We start from the raw sequence: 18627 nt of genomic DNA, 5'->3' as shown, positions 1-18627 counted from the left end.
AACACAAAGCAGAGCAGGGCGAGCAGGCTGGGCCTTTTCCAACTGGCCAAATGCTTTAGCCAAGCCACTCCAGGCGGCTCAGAGCAAGCTCCTCGAGCAGTCCTTCACCCCAAGTCTGAATTTCGGCCCGTTCTGCAAGCATGGCCCAAGTCTAGTCCAAGACTAAGCTGCAAGAAAAATACCCCCAGCTTCCTTGTAAATTTTACTCACTGCACATGCTGAGGAAGAGAGGTTTATGCAAGAACTTTGCTCTAAGAGGAACTTAAAGATGCATTCATAGCCCAGATAATGCTATCGCATTCTGATCTGCATGCAGTAGATAAGTTACTTCTGCTATGGCTGAAGATGGGAGTACAATACATGCATAATTCTCCGATAAGGAGTAAATCAAATGCTTTGAACAGAGTACAGCATGCCAGCTCCAGATGTTAAGAAAGAGAATATGCAGGAAGAGTTACACAGGAGGCCAACAAATCTCTCAGCGCTGATAAAGACTGGGAGATGTTTACTAAACCCAAGATTTCTGATATGCACAAAGGAGAGCGTGAGCGGGGGAAAGCTGGAGGAGGAGGGCAGGGAGCCGCAGCGATGCTCTTCCTTCTGCGCATTTCTGCTCTCCCCAACAGCTGCCCTCGTAACAGATGCGCCATCGTAACACCAGGTACTGCCGGCCTCCTTGGAGGATTCAGACCTGACCAAAGTGTTTTCCCTATAAAAATCCAATAACTGAGCTTCGAACTGCTTAGCATGAACAAAGCATAATCTTTTATAGACGCTGTGGTACTTGGCTATGGACGTGAACTCCATATACAACAGCTCCTTCTTGCTGCAGTCTTTAATCTTATTAGACCTGACTGCGGATACTTATTTGGCCCTTGTCATTATGCATAGTATTATATATTGCTTTCCCATTAGGGGGAAAAAAAGTTTCCTCTGTACCCGAGTAGCCCGGCTGCCAAGGTCTGGCACGCCTCGCTTGCGGTGCCCACTGGAGTGAGTCACGCTCCCCTCCCTCTGCTGGGAGACCTACACAACATCTCCCCCTCCTCCCGTCCTTGGAGGTAAACTGGTGAAGAAACAGCGTAGGAGATCTTCACCAAGCGTCCAAAATAAAACATGCTATTTTGAATATCAGCTGATTACCACATCCCCAGCACATCAACTAATACATAATGCTGGTATATCGAGGATTATCGAGAGGTTGGGATTTACAGGAGAGCTGAAAGGAACCCACCTGCACTGAAACTACCCTGTCTCTCCTCTCTGCCTCAGAAAAAGCTAGGAACTGAAAATGAGAGCACTGGTAGGGACGGAACGAACATTCCCTACCTGCTAGGAGATGAAACTGTTTTTCAGGCAGAACCTTGGATGGGAGCAACTCTGCAGAGACAGAAAATGACTTGATTTAGTTTGTAACTGGGAAGGGAGGATGTATTTTGTCCTCGTAAGAGTTCACAACGTAGATACTTAACTTTTTAGATACTAACTTCTGGGGTAAGCTTGGTTTTTCACTCTTAGTTGAACACAGCTTTCGACACACAAACAAGAGAAGGCTCCCAGTTCTCCTGTGACTGGGCTCACCCCACGGTGAGAGCCCCTTATTTTAAGGCAAACCTCTCTGCTGCGGCCAGCGTTGCTGATACAACCAAAGCAGTGTAAAGGAGGCGGTGTTTCCTCATCTGAGTCCATGTTCTGCCCACGTGGGACCACAGCAGTAACCTGTTTAGCACTTGCATTCATTACCATCACTGGAAATTGGAAATCACTAAACAGAGAACCTAAAAGGAATTGTTAGGCAGATACCCACTGAGTAGAGGAGATCACCTCTTCAGTTAGTCAAACCCAACCCTTCCTTCAGGGGAAGGAGCATCGATCCAGAGTCACACCTATTTGATCCAGAGTCACACCTATTTGATCCAGAGTCACCCCTATTTGCAGGTTCAGTGACGACAGCTGAGCTATAGCAGTCGAAACAAAGGACGTCTTACAAGGCAATGTTCTGGATTTAGATTTTTTGGGGTCATATTAATCCACATCCTTGCTAATTTTGAAAACTCAGATTGCAATGGATCTTCAACTGCTATTACAAAATGCTTTTTATCACATTAGCAGTGGAAAGATGTTTGCAGTCTAACACTCCCTGTACAATTTCCCCTCCTTATCATCATTCTCTGAGCAGTGTTTCATAGCAAGAAGATATGCAGCATAAAATCTCCCTGAATATGAAATTTTCTGAGTAATTCTGTCACTAGTCTCCCAGGACATCCTAGTCAAGGATGAACAATTCAGTAAAAGCCCTACAGAACAGGAGAGAAATTAATCATGCATTTTAAAGTGTTTTGAACCTTCTTATAGGATTTAATGAAGAATTCTGTTGAGTTTTTAACACTTAGAGGGGAAAAAAGCCTCACCTAGTCTACAAATCAAGCTCTGGGTGTATATTAAGTTGATTAACGTGAGAGAAGAGCTTGTCCTAGCTAAATGCAATTCCAAGATAACCCTAGACTTCTTAATGGACTTTGAGATTTTTTTATTTTTTTTATCACCTACATGATTGCATCCATTCCCACAGAAGTCAACAGCAAAGATGTCATTAACTCTGGACCAAATCCCCTCCAAATACTCAATTTTTAATGCTCCAAGAGCGGAAGTTATCCGGTGGCTACTACAAAAGTTGGAAATTTTTAGCATCATTAAAAAATAAGTGGTTTTCCCCAAAAAAACGGTGAGGAGCTTGCTTCCGAAATAAACCCTTTCATTTAACAGGCAAAATTGAAAGCAGGTATCAAACGTTTCATACCTTCCCCAGCAAGTGCGGTGGGTCCAGACTGTTAAAGACCTTATGAAGTGGCTAAGAAATAGCCTTTACCCTTAGATGAATGTGATTTGTTTTAAAGTGCCCTTGGTACCAGCACATGACAGTAAGCTACAGCAAGTATCACTGCTTTAGGATATCAGTTCAGGATAAGAGCTTAGGCTAAGTCACAAAAGGAGTGGGCATTTACGGGGGGTAACAAAGCCACCCAGAACTGTTGCACATTAAAAGCAAAGAGCAGCAACCTAACAAGAACTTCAGAAATCATAACACACCCTCGTACTTCACAGAATAATCCAGCCTCTAGTTGATTGATGCCAAGAAGAAGCCATCCGTCGAGAGCGCGTTAGGACTGCATCCAAGGGGGTATTTTTGCTGGCACTGACTGCTGTCAAGAAGAGGATATCGCAGCAGCATCTGCGCTAAACGCATTCAGGAAGACTACCGTACAACGAGCTGCTACCAACAGCACAGGTGAAAATTCTGGATGTTGAATCATGATCTTAATTTTTTTAATAGCATGCAAAGACTATGTCAGTAGCACTTTTCATTATCCACTTCACCAGTCCAGAACTACTTGGTAATTATGCCCATCCACTCTCCTTTGACAGAGCTAGCTAACAGAACAAGAGCTTCTGATAATACACAAGCTCCTTGTAAAGAATTCATGTCAGAAAGCAATAATCTAAATAGCAAAGCTGATGAGTTTGCACAGTGCCTTGCTCTAGGGAATAAGCATTTTCTCTAGTCCGGAGCAAGTATACCTGGGGAGCAAACAGAGAGGGACTAAGACACAACTACTTTAAAAGCTATTAAACAGCAGATCCTACAAGCCTTACCTTTGCCAACCCAACAAGTAAAGAGAATTACAGAAACACTGCAAAATAAACAATTTGTTTCTTGTCAACTCCACACAACGCCTTGTGCCTGTATTTTTAGGCTCTCCAAAGAACAGGAAAAAAATCGTATGTTGATAGAGCACTAAGTTTTAGACACAGAAATCACATTTCATAATGAAAGGCCAAATAAGTTCCCTGAACATACAACTAGGTGCAAATAAAAGCTCTGATACGAAAGCCTGATTTAACTTCAGTTGACTTCAGCTAAACAAAATCCTTCCCACTCCAGTCGCTACTGGATTGGGTTTTTATGTTTTGGTTCCCATGATCGTTTCTCTCCGTTTTCAAAGCCACTGTGCCTTCGGAAGGGAGGAGGAAAGATCTTCCAGCATCTCAGCCACAGCACAGTCCTAGCTCTGGAATTAACGTTCTGCAATGGGGAGGAGGAAAGAACAAATGCCATCATGATATCGTTTATTGTGCCAATTTAAGGAAATATCATACAGATACAGAGAGGGGAACCAAGGCTCATCCACTTGTGTTGTATGTGGGCAGGTCCAGTGAAGCTTCAACAGTAGCATCTCTCTTCTATACGGGATGCTTTTCACATTGCTGTACTTGAGGGAAACCAGCCAGATTTCAACAAATTAATACACCTACATGCAGTTATGCATTTAATGCTCATTTACTTACACAGCCAGCAGAACATATGCTCATGCTGTATCAGACTGGGAAGTCAGTACAGGGCAACCCTTACACTTGCATGTAGTTCATGCTAATTTGCAGATGCTCAAACACCGAAAGAGGCTTGAGATGGGCAAATCAGTGCAGAGATCAGAGCATTTTAGTGCCTGGACAAGGGAAGGGCCTGGTGCCCAGGCAGGTGTCCTGACCTGCCAGCTTGCAGCCCTCACTTTTGCTACAGTCCAAGGGGTTTATAGGCAGAACTCACTGACTCCAAGCTCCATGATTCCTTGAAGGATGCTTAAACAGTTCACTGAATTGGCTCAAAATAACATCCCTGTCTCCCCTAACCCAGCTCACGTGTGTTTTTAGTTTCCCCTCCCATCTTCACCTTTACACTTCAAACAACAGGACTCTGAGTCACAACGACCCCTGCAGCATAAATCTCACTGATAGCAGCTCAGAACCTCATTTGCTCACCTTTCCCCAATCTATTAATTTAGAAAACATGTTACAAGATGCAATTAAAAACATGTCAAGATAATCTTAAGAAGTCCACAAAGTCTCAGACACTGTATTCCATACTGGCAATGAAATATATTTTAAATCTGAAAACAAGGATTCTTAAAGCCTTCATTTGTTTCCTCATAATCCAGGGCACTCCTTTAAGATAAGCAAAAAAAAATCTATAGCAATTTAAAATCATGTGCTGAATTTCTAGGATACAAGTTCAATAACTTAATTGAACTTATCAGCTCAGAAATCATCACCATAGTAGCCTGAAAGACAAGAGTTACAGCCAAACTGATGTATCAATCGATTTCAGCCCTTGTAAGCTATCCGAAGATTAAGATTCTTGGCTAGATCAAATATGCTAGATTAGCAGTAATGACATATTTTCGGCTTTTGCAACCTCTATTCACAGACCAATCTTCTCAATGCTGCAGATAAAGCTGCCTCATTAGACAGTTCTCCAAGCAGAGGCTTATAGTATTTCAATTTGTCATCTTCCTCATACCTTTAAGTCAAAAAAGAGATACACCTTAATAAAAAAAAAATATGTATTTCAGCCATTCACTGTGACACTTGACAGGGTTTTGCACATACAACTTACAGAGAACAAAGAATTTTAAGAACCAGCACTTGGGTAACAAATCAGCCTCTTGAAAAGATTTTTTATGGGCACAATTTCAGGACCTAATTTTTTATACTGCTTCAGAAAACTTATTTCCTAATCCATTCAGCCACAAAGAAATAAAAAAAACTTTTACCCAAAGAACAATTTTTTGGGTTATCGATGTTTTGTCAGCATCCTTAAGAACGATACTTAGATGTTCCTTTATTTTACGCACATCAGTTAATCCCAAAGGTCTCCCTGACCCTTCATCATGGCAAAAGGCAGAGCTCTTGCCAAGTCTGTCAGGTTTTCCTCCTTGGTGTCAAGGCAGATTCGTAAGGTTCAAATTGCTCATTTCATTATGCAATGGTACTTTTCAGAGAGCTGGTGGCAGATAACGCGACACGTACTTTTTGTTTCACGCTCTGGACGTCCGTCTCTCCCTGGGAAGCAGCCCCAAGATGAATGGTGAGAAAGAAGAGGAAATAATTAATGTTCCCAAAAGCCCAGAGCAGAACTGGTAGGGAAACAGGAGGGAATCAAAATCCGAGACCAGCTGAGAGGCTGAGCACTGTTCTCAATTCCTTTCAGTGCTGTCCCCTGGAGAGCATCTTCCATCAGGTAAGAACATCCTTCTGATCATCTTCCTTCATTTCAATTGTCATTTACCTCTGGGGATGCAGACTTCACTTAAAACTATATCCCATCGCCTTCTTGTTAGTCATCCAAGCAGTTATATCCCTCTTGTACATTTTATTCCATTAGGAGAGTTATAAAGAAATAAATTAGAATCACAACACATCTACGGCTTGCTCTGAAAAGAGACTGTTAGCACTTGACTCACCTACTTAGATGCCAATTTAGCACTCTTAGCTGGTTTTAGATTGAGTCAAGACTGATCTGCTTAAGACAGAATCTGCACCTGCCCCCCCAGCGCTTTAAATAATTAGGATGAAACAAAAGACTCAAATATTGCTACAACCTGGGAGCGTGCAAGAACTCAGAGCGTGACAGGCTCACTCCCCTGCCTCATTCACATCTGAATGTTGCCCAAACAGCCAAGCTCAGCACAAGAGCTTCTCAGCAGCCTGTATGCTCCTCTCAACACACATCCTTGCCCAAGCTTCTACAGGGAAGGGTGAGCCCAAAGGCATTCCCCCTAAATTTCCTGCTCCTTGACCATGGTCCACAGAAACCTAAGTTTCGTACAAAACAAATGCTTTTAGCATTCCAGGATGCTATTTTCTAAACTCAAACTTTCTAAACTCAAACTGCCCAAGCTTTTCAAACAAATAGCAGCCAAGGAGTAGGAGGGATGCGGCATCTTTTCACTTGCTGTCCCAACCTGACAGCACAGCAGCTGCCACCAGGTATTACAGCAACAAAAATCTGCAAGGAGCAACTGAAAACTGCGTGAAGGGGCATTTAATACTAACCTCAAGTTCCTCCTCTCCTCACCTTCCTCCCGTCATCATCATCTTGGCATCTAACATGAGCCACCATCAGCACTTTTGCATGTTATTTTCCACCTGTGAGTTCTTTGGGGCAGATCAAGATTCCCCCAGATTTGCAGCATCTAACACCATCGCCTGGTCTGTAAGGGGATCACTGCATTACTCCTAAGAGCAGTGATTTTAGACCCCGTTCTTTTGATGACAACGTGACCACTGGTATAGCCTCTGTATTTAGTCCGCATTACCAGGCAGTAGAACCAGCTTCCCTAAAATTAGGGGCGTCTGAAGTTCAGATATGCATTAGAGTAGGAGCAAGATTTTTAAAAGCAGCTGATTTTTTTTTGTCCCTAATACAGTGCAGAAGCTTTAAGTAAATTGTTTTTTTCAAGCACATCCACCAATATCCTAAACCAGGCTTTCTTTAGTTCTGATGCACTCATTTCTGAAAGATAGTGTTAGATATTTAATATCCAACAAAACAAACAAAAAACACTAACCAACAAATACTGGACAAATCCAATTCCTCAGAATTTCTCTACAGATATTGTCACCTGCAACCACCCTCCCACAAATGACCGATATAATAAGACTACCAACCCTCCAGAGCATCTCTAAACCCTTCCCTATCCATTTTAACCAGGTCTCTTCAAGCACATATGAGCTGCCACCCAGCTAACCAAGTTCAGAGCCTCAAAACCAGCTCTGATTACAGTGAAATTCCTCAAAGTTCGTCACAGACTGCATTGCTTATTTTAGAGGGAACAGTCCTAATAGGGAGTTTTGGTTTTAGTATCAAAGCAGAATCTTAAGTAATAAATCTAATAGTGAAGCAGACAGAAGAGATGCATGCAGCTACAAGCAGTCACCGCAAGCTCAGACATGGAACATCTACAGCAAAAAGCCTGCTGCCCCGTCTTCTTGGAATACATCAATCCAGTAATTAGGTGTATTAAGAGCTGTGTCTGTCGCATTTCACTCATTTCCACAGACATAAGAAGCCACATTTATAAGTCATTAAGCTGAAATAAAATCTTTGCTGGGCTTAATTAATTTAAATATTCATGGCAACAGGATAGCAGGGGAAAGTGTTGTTCTTAATCAAAACAGACACTGCTGTTCTATAATGCAAATTGCAATTTCTTATGTGGACAATGCCAAGTACCTACAATAAAAGGGAGCCGAACATCAGCGATAAGCACATAGTAAACGCAGCTAAAAGGGATTCACATTGTCCTCTACCTCTTGAGCAGAAATGAGCATTTGCTGACCCAAACATTTGCTTAATAATAAAGTCATGCCTAAAACAGCAGTTCCTTCCAGGGTAATTTATCCCAATTTACTCAGGTGCAACGCTCAAGGAAAAAAAAATGGAAAAATAATTTAAAAAGCCTTTTCTTGAGGTAGTTATTGAAGTTATTCACTTGTGTCTCTGGGCTGCAGTATGTTTACAGCTGCTGTTCAGCCTAGAGCCCTGGTTCTAACCCAGCCAGCCCTTAACAAACAGTTCCTCACGAACCACACCGAGGGCTGTGTCACGAGCTTTAGCCTAGAGCTGTCACCCCCATGCCTCTGTAGTTAGCCACCAGCCTGGGTGACACCAGGTCCCCCCTGAACTCCAGCCACGATGAAGTTACCTGCTTCACCGCCCCGCACGTTTTTCTCTGGCAGTGTTTAGGCCTCAGGTAGGCCTCAGCGTCCCCAGGGGCTAATTCTCCATGTCCCACCAAAAAGGAGCCGAGATCAAGGGTAGGCCGAGTGCTGCCCAACCTCATGGCACCTCGGACACATTCCTCCAGCAGTCCAACACCTCCTACCCACTCCCTCCTCTCTTACTCCAGCGTTACTACAGGCTGGAACCAGGATGGGGAGGGACCACAATGAACCCGCATCCCCTGTGCAGCTCCTCCATGGAGCACGCGATGCCGTCAGGTGGTTTCCAACCTCTCAGGCCCTCTGAATTGCCGTTCTGAGAGGGATCTTCAAATGTCAGTGAGTTTAAAAAGGAAGCATTTTTCTTACAGCAAACCCACCGCGCATCTGTGGAGACGTGCTCTCTCCTTACAGTGCTGCAGCGAACATAATTTTCTTTCAGAGATTTGGCAGAAGTGGCAATGATTGCTCCTCGGTCCAAACCTTTGTAGTAAGGGCACACACCAGGGAGGTGAGAGCGCAAAGCTCCCCTTCCTTCTCTACCTGAGGGAAATCCATAAAACTGAGCCCCTACGGCTGACCTGTGCTGTCTGGCAGGAAAAATGATACAAGATGTGTTGTGCCACTTCTCAGCCCAACAGATTGCTGAAAAACTACTTAAAAAAAAAAAAAAAAAAAAAATACAGTTTCCAATTTTTATCTGTTAATAGCAGCTTTGGTTTCATTATCTGCCATCCCCGTATCAGGCTCTGGATACAATTAGCATCACTGAAATAAAATACTTGATGGAAGTAGCAACATGTTTACTGGTAATGAAATGTTTATGGTTCAATTTGGTACACTAGTAAAGAGTGAATGCATTTACTTCAGGACACGAGAAAACAGTGTAGATAAGCACGGAAAATCACTTTGACTCGAGACATTCACAAAATGTTATTATTATTCCCCCCAGAAAAGATAATATTGATTGCTGAGAATCATTTGGACAACGACAACAATGTGTTCTCCTGATAGAAGTCAACAGCCTATCTAGCAGTCATCTGTACAGAAACAGCACTGACCAAAATAAAACTCCCCATCTGAAGTCTCCTTTGGTAAAGGCCCAGAACAGAAAAAACCTTGGCATAACCTCCTCCCTCTGCCACAGCTCTCCTCTACCTAGGATTTGGGTCTGCCACGGAACCTGAAGGACCAGGTGAAAACTCTGCCACAGCTTTTGCTTGACACGAGACAAATCATTTTGTCTGCTGCTACTTCAATTTCCACTTTTAAGACGGGCAAAACACTCTTTGCATATTTACAACCAAAAAATAAAAAAAATAAAATTAAATTCCTAAGGGCAGGAACAGATTTAGACAGTGCCTTGAATAACGAGCCTCAGCTGTGATGAAAGGCAAAACAAATACCTCCACTGCACCAAACATTTAAAAGAAGTTCCGATCTAATGTAGTTTAACACATACTGTAGAGGGAGGAAAAAAAAAAACTTGAGAGAATTTTGTTGTTTTTAACAAAGATTAAATACTATTTATTCTGGGTTCAGCCACTATTAGAACAGCATCATAGCAGGAATACAAAGATTCAGGTGGAATCAGTGGGATTTCCTCACTTCTATTTTTACAGTGGCTGGTTGGCAAAAAGAGAAACAGATCTTACTCTAAAGTGATGGAAAACAAAGAGCTTCATGCAAATCAGCAGGGCAGACCCCAGGTTTTCCTTTGTTTAAGCTTCTAGGTTTTCGTAGCCTCAGTCTTTCTGCACTCTTTCCCCTTTGCCTGGACTGTTCTGAGCACCCCGGCTTGTAAGAAAGGTGCACAAGGGCTGTAGCTCAGAGAAGCGTCAGAGACAGAGAGAAACATGGCAAGGAAAGAAAGGAAGAGAAAGGAAACACGGCTTGAAATGCAGGAGAGCTGGAGAAGCTTCATTCATCTCAACAGAACAGAGGCTGATGAATAGTAAGTGTCAGATCCTGAAGAGACCCCGGCACTGCACGAGGTCCCAAGTATGCCTGGAAATTGTCTGGACCGCCCCAGCCCAGCAGCTTTTGCAGAAGGCTTAAAGAAATGTATTTATCGCACGTTACTTCTCTTGGCCAAGCTAGCAGGCTAACCCGAAGACAAGAGGTTTCATCCATCACATTTAATCCAAATCAGTGGTTCTCAGCCGGTTTGGACCCTGGTTTCTGCTACAACCGATAAATGCCGAGGGCTTCACCCAGGCTTACGACGACCCCTGACATTTCTGTGTGATCTAAACGACACAAAACCCCCTTGTTAAAATCTGCTCCTGCACCTGTACAGTCATTTGGGTTTTCTTTCTGTTGCAAGTGACAGCAGGGTCAGGCCTCATTCACCAAATGGATTCAATGACTTTTGGAAAGAGCCGCCTGACCTACCAGCACAGACACCAACAGTCCACCCCAGCAGCACCTCTTGAAGAGCCAAATAAATCTGTATGCAGGTTCTGCTTTTTTCTCCCCTGAAGCATAATAAAGTTGAAAAGTCACGATTCGAACTAACCAGCGACACTTCAGTCTAAGAGCCAACTCCCCCAAGAATCCTGACAAGCAACAAATGAGCACAATATAAAATATGCAAGGAAAGACTCATCTTTGCCTAAGGACTGGAAAAGTTGCTGAATCCCAGCCCACACACCTAAAAGAAGGGCTTCTTTTTGTTGGATTTATTATTATTATTTTTTTTTTGAACAAGTGCACTTGCTAAGAATCAAGCTCCAGTACTTCGACTACAAGGAATGTGAACCAGGCTCCACATAGATTAAAGCACACCAGCCAGGATCAGTCCATTAATTAAGCATTTCCCTAAAAGATTAACTAACTTTCCTGTTTCAGGTGAACTTTCCAGAAGATCCCAGAAGCAGAAGACTTCAGGAGCCTCCATGCTCAAGCACCCTGTCGGAAAATGCTTTTATTATCCGCAGTCATCCAGGACTTCCCCACCATTCCTGTTCTCAAACCAGGCATCCTTTTTAATGGGTTGTAAATTGACCTTACCAAGAAGCCCACTGCAAACAAATATATTGGACTACTTGTCCGATATATATACTGCAGTACTGCTAGCTGAATCATACGGCAACGCTTCAGTTCCTGACTGATTTTAAGTTGGGAAGTAAGGTATAAAAAGCATTTCAGGTTATAATTCATGAAATGTTTCCTTACACACAACCTTTTGCTATGTGTTTTTTCTTTCCTCCAAAGAAAAAAGCAACCACACAATGCCAGTAAAAGCATTTGGCCATTCCTCCGTCAAGTTTATAGCAGCCCAGAACACATTATTTCTGAAAAGCTCAGTATCATATAGACTTCCACCGCTCGAGTATAAACGACATTCCCACAGAACTTGCTCCACAGATGAAAAAGAAAGCCTCATTTTGCCCACGTCACTTTCTCTATTTTCAATTTACTTTCAATTTGTTCAATTGCCTTCAGGATAACAAGTGTGATTTTATGAAGAGCAGCGTACCTCTCAAAGAATTTATCAGTCTGTTTATTCACTACTCAATTGATTTGACCTTTACTGGGTCACCTGCCACTTGAAGTCATCTTAAGGAAATCTAATTAGCCACCACGCAGCAGAAAGTTCTTAAACCAGGTTTCAACGCCATCCCCTAGCTTCCAGAAGTGCATCCTCATTTCCCAATGATTACAGAAGAATTGGAAAATACTCAACAGCTTCAAAACAATCCAGTTCAAGGTATGATGCCGCTGCAAAAATCACCTGTAAGAACATTAAAAGAAAACATGCCATAGAGAAACAGACTTAATGAAAAGACAAACGAAGGAAACACTGCTCAAAAACTTAAAGCCTCTTAAAACTTTGGTTGATTATTCTTAAAGGTTATTCCAGCAGCATGTCAGAAGTGACTTCTGAATATCATGCACAAAGGGTTCCATGATACATTAGTGGAATTTCAAAGAGGTACAGGTTGCATCAATTTGCTAGAAATCAAATATATATATATATATTTTCTTATTATTTTGTATTTCCAGGCCAATGCTATTTAGGAGACCAGATGCAAAATGTGCTTAGACTTGATGAACCCTCCACAGCAGCTAAAATTTGGGTCAATTTTTTCAGTGGCAAGGAAAACAAGTGTGCGCATATGTGCAGGGATGGAAGAAAAATAGGTATGTATATTTGGGAAAGGCCTATTTTTATTTTTTTATTTTATTTTTATTTTTTATTTTTTCCCTTTAAAAAGTCATTACTGGTTAGAAATACCTACCCACTGAGATGCTCTACCTGGGATCACAGTCCTATTTGCAGTCTCTTCACCAGCAGGACTCTTCACACCTCAAAAGCCGGTCAAACAACCACCCACGATCAACACAACTCACTTCTTGCTGGCGAGGCAGGTGGCTGCTTTCACAAGGATGCACCTCATCCTCATGGAACGCCTACAGCTAGAGCCACCATCCATCTCCCATGTTGCCTGACACTGAGAGGGGAAAGGATCCGTCCGGCACACTACACCACTTGAATTTCCACACCTAACCCCTTTATGAGAGCTCCCACCAACTGCTCAGCCCCAGTATCTGCTCCTTCCATAATAAATTCCTTTAGCTTCCACAACGTTCCTTGCGTATCTGAGATACTCACCAGCTACCAAGGTTAACCTACTCACACCATAGCAAAGGAGAAAAATCAACCCTTTCACAAAGGATACGGTCATTCCTGTCAAGTCACATAGTTGTTCCCACTGCCACCAAATACTGCAGTCAGTCCAACCAGTTCTGCACCTCTCTAAAACCAATCCTGACCTTCTATTCCAATCTGTTTTAAAACCACCATAACGGTGTGGAAGTCCACTCAGTTCACAGAATCGTCTAGGTTGGAAGAGACCTCCAAGATCAACGTTAAACTAAGGCCACACTGACTACCCCTAAGCAGCTCACCAATTTGTGCATTTTCCATGCCATGAAATTTTTGACAGGTCCGTCTCAAACTTTCACGTGAGATGTTGACTGCGATGATTCCATCCCATCGCTTCCATACACTCGCTTCCATCGTAAGCTAAAATTAGCTCCCTCTGAGCAGATTGCTTTGCTGAACTAGGAAACAGAATGCTCACAAGGATGTTGAAGCCTCACAAGCTGGTTCTATCCCATGTAATAAATGTTTCATCTACCCAACTCAGCTGAGCCTATTGGCAGGGATCTGCTTCCCATCAGACCCCACACGTTGAAAAATTCACTGGTTCCTCAAACAGACAGTAATTCTTAGATTTAGGCATAATTGCTTGTTCGACTATGACAATGAATAATTAGCTATGAGCCTCAGAAATAGGAGCGAGTCAACCACATCTCAGGTAAAATAATGTGGAGATGCTCTACTGGAATCGATAAAGCCGCAACATATTTATACCAGCCAAGGATATGATTTCTTAATGAGGACCATAAATATAAAAAGAAATTCCCAATCAATTGCTCCCCCTGCCCTCCCCCGGCTCACAAGAGACTATAAAATCATCTCTTACATCACTGACATCTTGCCATTTGATCTGAAAAAAGACATCCTGAGCATTACTATTTTTCTACTTTTGCTGCAGAGAGCTTATGAACTGAAAACACTGCAAGTACAAGCTTCGCCTCATCTGGGGAGCCTCACAGATGACGGCACCTGATGGAAGAAATGTAATACAGAATTGATAGGCTAACACGAAGAACACTTCGAGATTGTTTCATGAAACCTCTAAATTCTGGTAAAATCTCAGTTTAAGCATTCATCCTGCTCAGAAACCACACTAATGCTTTATTTCAACCTTCTCTCCTCTCGTCTTCAAGATCACAAAATTGACAAAATTATAACAAAGCATTTTTACGTATTTCTCTACTTTGGATCCTCTACCTCGAAACAACTGCTGCAGACTTCAGCGTGCCTCCAACAGTCAATGAATTTCAGCATCAGAAAACAGCACTGAAAGTTACATGTGGTATTTCAGGAATTGCTCAGAAACTGGAATGTAACAGAAGATTGGTCCCATCCTACACAGTGCCGAGAAGCTTCCCCAGGAGGTGAGGGCACTCTGCAACTCTAATTTTTTTCCATTTTCATTATTTATGAGTGAACTAGAAAGCTGTGTGGGGACGCAGCATTGAAAAGAGCGATGGAGTAATGCAAAGTAAAAGGGAGCCAAAGAGGTGCCCATCCTGTGCTACCTGGTGTAACAGCAGTTTTGCTGTTGATTTCAATAGCAGCAATCTAAAAAATGGGAATTCATTTCCAGGGCAACGTTGGTAGGAGGTGAAACATAAAAGTGAGTGATGGGTTAATGAAAATAAATGGTCTGAAATAACAGTGGTTCAGTAAGGCACATATTTATCGTGTTATCCAAGTTGACTACATGAGACTTATTAAGTTAAATCAGCCCTCATAGAAGCTGAATAAATGGAGACAGTTCTGATGATCCCAATGCTTTAATCTCCCCATTCACACTATATTAGTCAGGGACAGAAAAAGCAAGAAATTGGTACAGTGAAATACCTTAATTTTTAATGTAAACCTTTTTGCAGAAAAGTCACTTTAAAACAGGCATATCACTTCCATTTCTAATTATGGAAACATTAAAGTTATTATGAGAGGAGCCATTTCATACTCCCAGAATCTAGTTGTTAGCTTAAAAGACGATTGAATTACACGGGCAAGGAGGTGAGGGCAGAAGAACAATACCTCCAGGAAATTCTACAAAACAACCTTGTGCTGTTTGCTTCTTACCTTCCAAGGACATGGATCTCCTGCTAACAATATTGAGTATAAAAAGAAGCTAATTTGGTGAAAAGCTGATGGGTGTACAAGGGAGCAGCGGTGAGAACTTTGGAGCCTGAGAGATTAATCCCATGACTCGCAGCAGAATAAGGAAATCACATCTCCTCCTCAGCTCATGTTTTTAAGAACCCATGCTATAGTTACGTCCATCTTCTGACCTTCCTAAAATATCCAGACTGTGGGAAGACTGATGTTTGGAAAGTCAGTCACTGCGCCTTCTCAAAAACAAACCAACCCAAAACCACACACACAAGAAAAACCCATACCCTTTTATCCCCTCCCAGCTAACTAAAAGCACAAAGATATACATAAAAAAGTTTTGCAAAAAGACTAACGATGAGTCACCTCCGTTCCCCAAATGAGATCATTTCAGTTCCGCGATCCTACCACACTTCACACAGTCACATCTAAACACTGACTTCAGCAAAAACAAGTTTCTTTCAGATAACATTAAGAACAACAACAAAAAACATTTCCTTGGACCTTTCCCCTTGCCTGGAAAAAAAACACAGCCTTATCCAAACACGAGTTTTGCTCATTCCAAGTCTTCTATTTTTTATTAAACATTTCACTTACAGCTCACAGCAGCAAAACAGAAGGACGGCTGTCCTGGGCCAGGCTGAAGGCCCAGACAGAAAGCCCGAGATCACTTCTCTGATCCTGGCGGATGCTTGGTAAAGGAGTGTAGGAAACAGCTAAACCTAATGATCCTTCTTTTCATTTCCTCTTCCAAATTTCTTCAGAACCATCAATTTGGAGATAATCCAAGCCAGAATACGCATTTTCATCTTTTTTTTTTTTTTTTTTAAATCGATCTGTAGCTGCTGTTATCTAATTTTGTTCTCTGTACTCATTCATAATTTTGTCCTCTGCACACCCTGTGGCAATGAGTTCCACCACTAGATAACACGCTGTGGGGAAAAAACAAACACAGCAAACACCACTTTCCCTTTTTTTTTTTTTATAAACCTGCTGATGAGTTTAAAAGGACCACGGTGAAATAACGAATAAGATGCTTCTAAGTTTGAAAAGAGAAATAAGTGGCAAATCATCACTTCTACCGGAAGGCTGAATTTGCGTCGCTTCAGTTCTCATTTACCTTCTTCCAGCACCATCATGAAACTGCAGCTATGTAATTTTTTCCAAAGTATCGTGGCCATACAGAAGAGCTGATAATGGACCAATTTATACTGTGACATCAACATAAATCCAGATTTACAGCACCCAACAGAAAATTATCAAAATGGTTTTTGCTGCCTTACTGGCTCCTAACCCATTATTTCAAGAAGACACCTGATAAAAAAAAAATAAATGAAATACTACATTTATAAACCTGCTCCCATGAGTCAAGGTTTTAGGCTAGAGTTTGTGGGGATTTTGGACATTGTCAATACTCAGATTTTAAGATACAGATACTTCCCTGCAGCTAAGTCCACTGCTGGTCTACGGTCATTATTTTGCAGTCTTGCAAAGGGTACAATATCAACTCTTAAGATAATAATGAAACTAGAACAGAGAACCCTCACTCCTCTAAATCAAAAAGAAATGTGTGAATAAGCCCCCAAGCACCTTTCATGCAGGAGAACTACAAAGCACCTATGAGGATCATCAGCCATATTCATTTAAGAATTCATTGAGTCTATTTATATCCAAAAGACACCACTGGGGAGGTACGTTGGCTCTCAGACTTCAGAAGTCATTTTAGTGGCAATTCTGCCACAAAATATAATGACCATTACAGAGGTCACAAGAAGCATTTCTGTAAAACGTTACCTTCTGCTGACATTGTCCTTTGTTGGTGCCTTGGTCAAGTGCTTGGGACTGATCTCAGCATTTCCTCCAAAGGCCCGCTCCTCCTATGGCTGTTACCGTAGCGCCGTGCCGTAACAACCTCGTAAAAACTAAAGGTCAGACTTGAGCTTCAACGAACACATCAGCAAAAAGTAAAACCTGAACTGCAACTGGCTGCACAAACACTAAATATCAAATTAATGCTTAGCAGCTGCTTCCACCTAAACTCAAAGCAAAACCACGTCAAGGTGAACCTGTCCTGCGAAGAACACCCCAAGTCTTGCTCTCTTCCCCCCCAAGTCTTCCTCTCTTCCGCTCTCATTAAGGCAACATGATGGCCTCTTTCTGGAGAGGATGCTGTTGCAATTAACAGTAATAAGTAATACCTACAAGATAATTAAGCCTTACTAATTCTGTGTTAATTGAAGTAGAGGATACTGATGGTCCCCTTTTGCTCTGAAATTCTATCCTAATGCAGGTTGAAGCAAAATCTGTATTTTGTTGGATAAAAGGCAAGCGATCAAAGCGTTTTACCTAGCTCTGCAGCAAGTTGCTTCCAAGACATCCGATCCAACACTCAGCCTCTACGGTATCACAAAGCTTCAAGCTCGCTGTACGACTGTAGATGAAGGGGAAAAAAAAGTCCTACAAGTTTACAACAATATCCCCACCTTTGCTCTGCTACTACCTGATCTTTAGCCATCAGCCCCATGAGCACATGCCGCCTGCTGTCGCTGAGAGGACTCTGACAATAGGACGAGTCTCATTATCGCACCTCCATGTGCATCTTCTGCCCTCCAAGGCTCCCAAGGTCAGCCGGGTTCTCCTTGTTGTGGCTCTCCACAGTTTATCCGGATACACCTGGGGACGAGCACAAAGCCACGGGAAGCCTACCGATGGGTGTGTCGCTCGCTCTCTCTCTGAAGCACTGACTTCTGAGCTGCGGTTATCTTTCATGACGGTGACTTTTAGGTTCTCTCTGTAGTGGCCTCTTCAAGGCCCCTCGCCAAGCCTTTTCATCCAAGTCAGGTAGTCGCATCTTCTTTCTTGGGTAGCTCTGAGCGTACTGTTGTAACAGAAGGAAAAGCTCAGCTGTTCTGGACCTCTGCTCCCTTTCATTTATTGTGGCTTTCACAGCTGCACAGCACCCAGTTTTGTGAGGCAGGTCAGGAGGTAAAGAACAAGGTGCAAGAAAAGAAAACTAACCTCCCCAAGAAAGAAATTGGCACTTACAAAGATGCACGGGGGAAAAGAAATATAGAACTGGCTCCATTTATTCCAGGGGATGCAGTACAGCCTATCGCCACTATCCTTGCAACTGAATTAGCACTGTGACCAGGAAAGGCTAAGCTTTGTCATACAAACACTGAAAGTCAGGACTAGAAGTTAGTGCAGCCCATAAACATGACGTCCAACAACGCAGCTGTGCACAAAAATTATAAACTAAAGAACTGCGTCAACAAACCCAAAGATGTTGTAATGCAGGGACACGG

The 18627-nt window shown here is 42.4% G+C and overlaps 1 long non-coding RNA gene across 1 annotated transcript in view; it reads right to left on the bottom strand.

Moving 5' to 3' along the window:
• The window catches only part of LOC118177400, a 183839-nt gene that overhangs the window by 144172 nt on the left and 21040 nt on the right, over positions 1–18627 (bottom strand). Inside the window, exon 3 of the long non-coding RNA XR_004755784.1 lies at positions 18101–18109. This is a non-coding gene — a long non-coding RNA (uncharacterized LOC118177400). The remainder of the gene's footprint in view (positions 1–18100; positions 18110–18627) is intronic.

The sequence above is a fragment of the Oxyura jamaicensis genome, chromosome 22 (genome assembly GCF_011077185.1).
Source record: "Oxyura jamaicensis isolate SHBP4307 breed ruddy duck chromosome 22, BPBGC_Ojam_1.0, whole genome shotgun sequence".
NCBI lineage: Eukaryota > Metazoa > Chordata > Aves > Anseriformes > Anatidae > Oxyura > Oxyura jamaicensis.
Note: the sequence above shows the minus strand (reverse complement) of the source record. Positions and strands in the feature narration are given on the sequence as shown.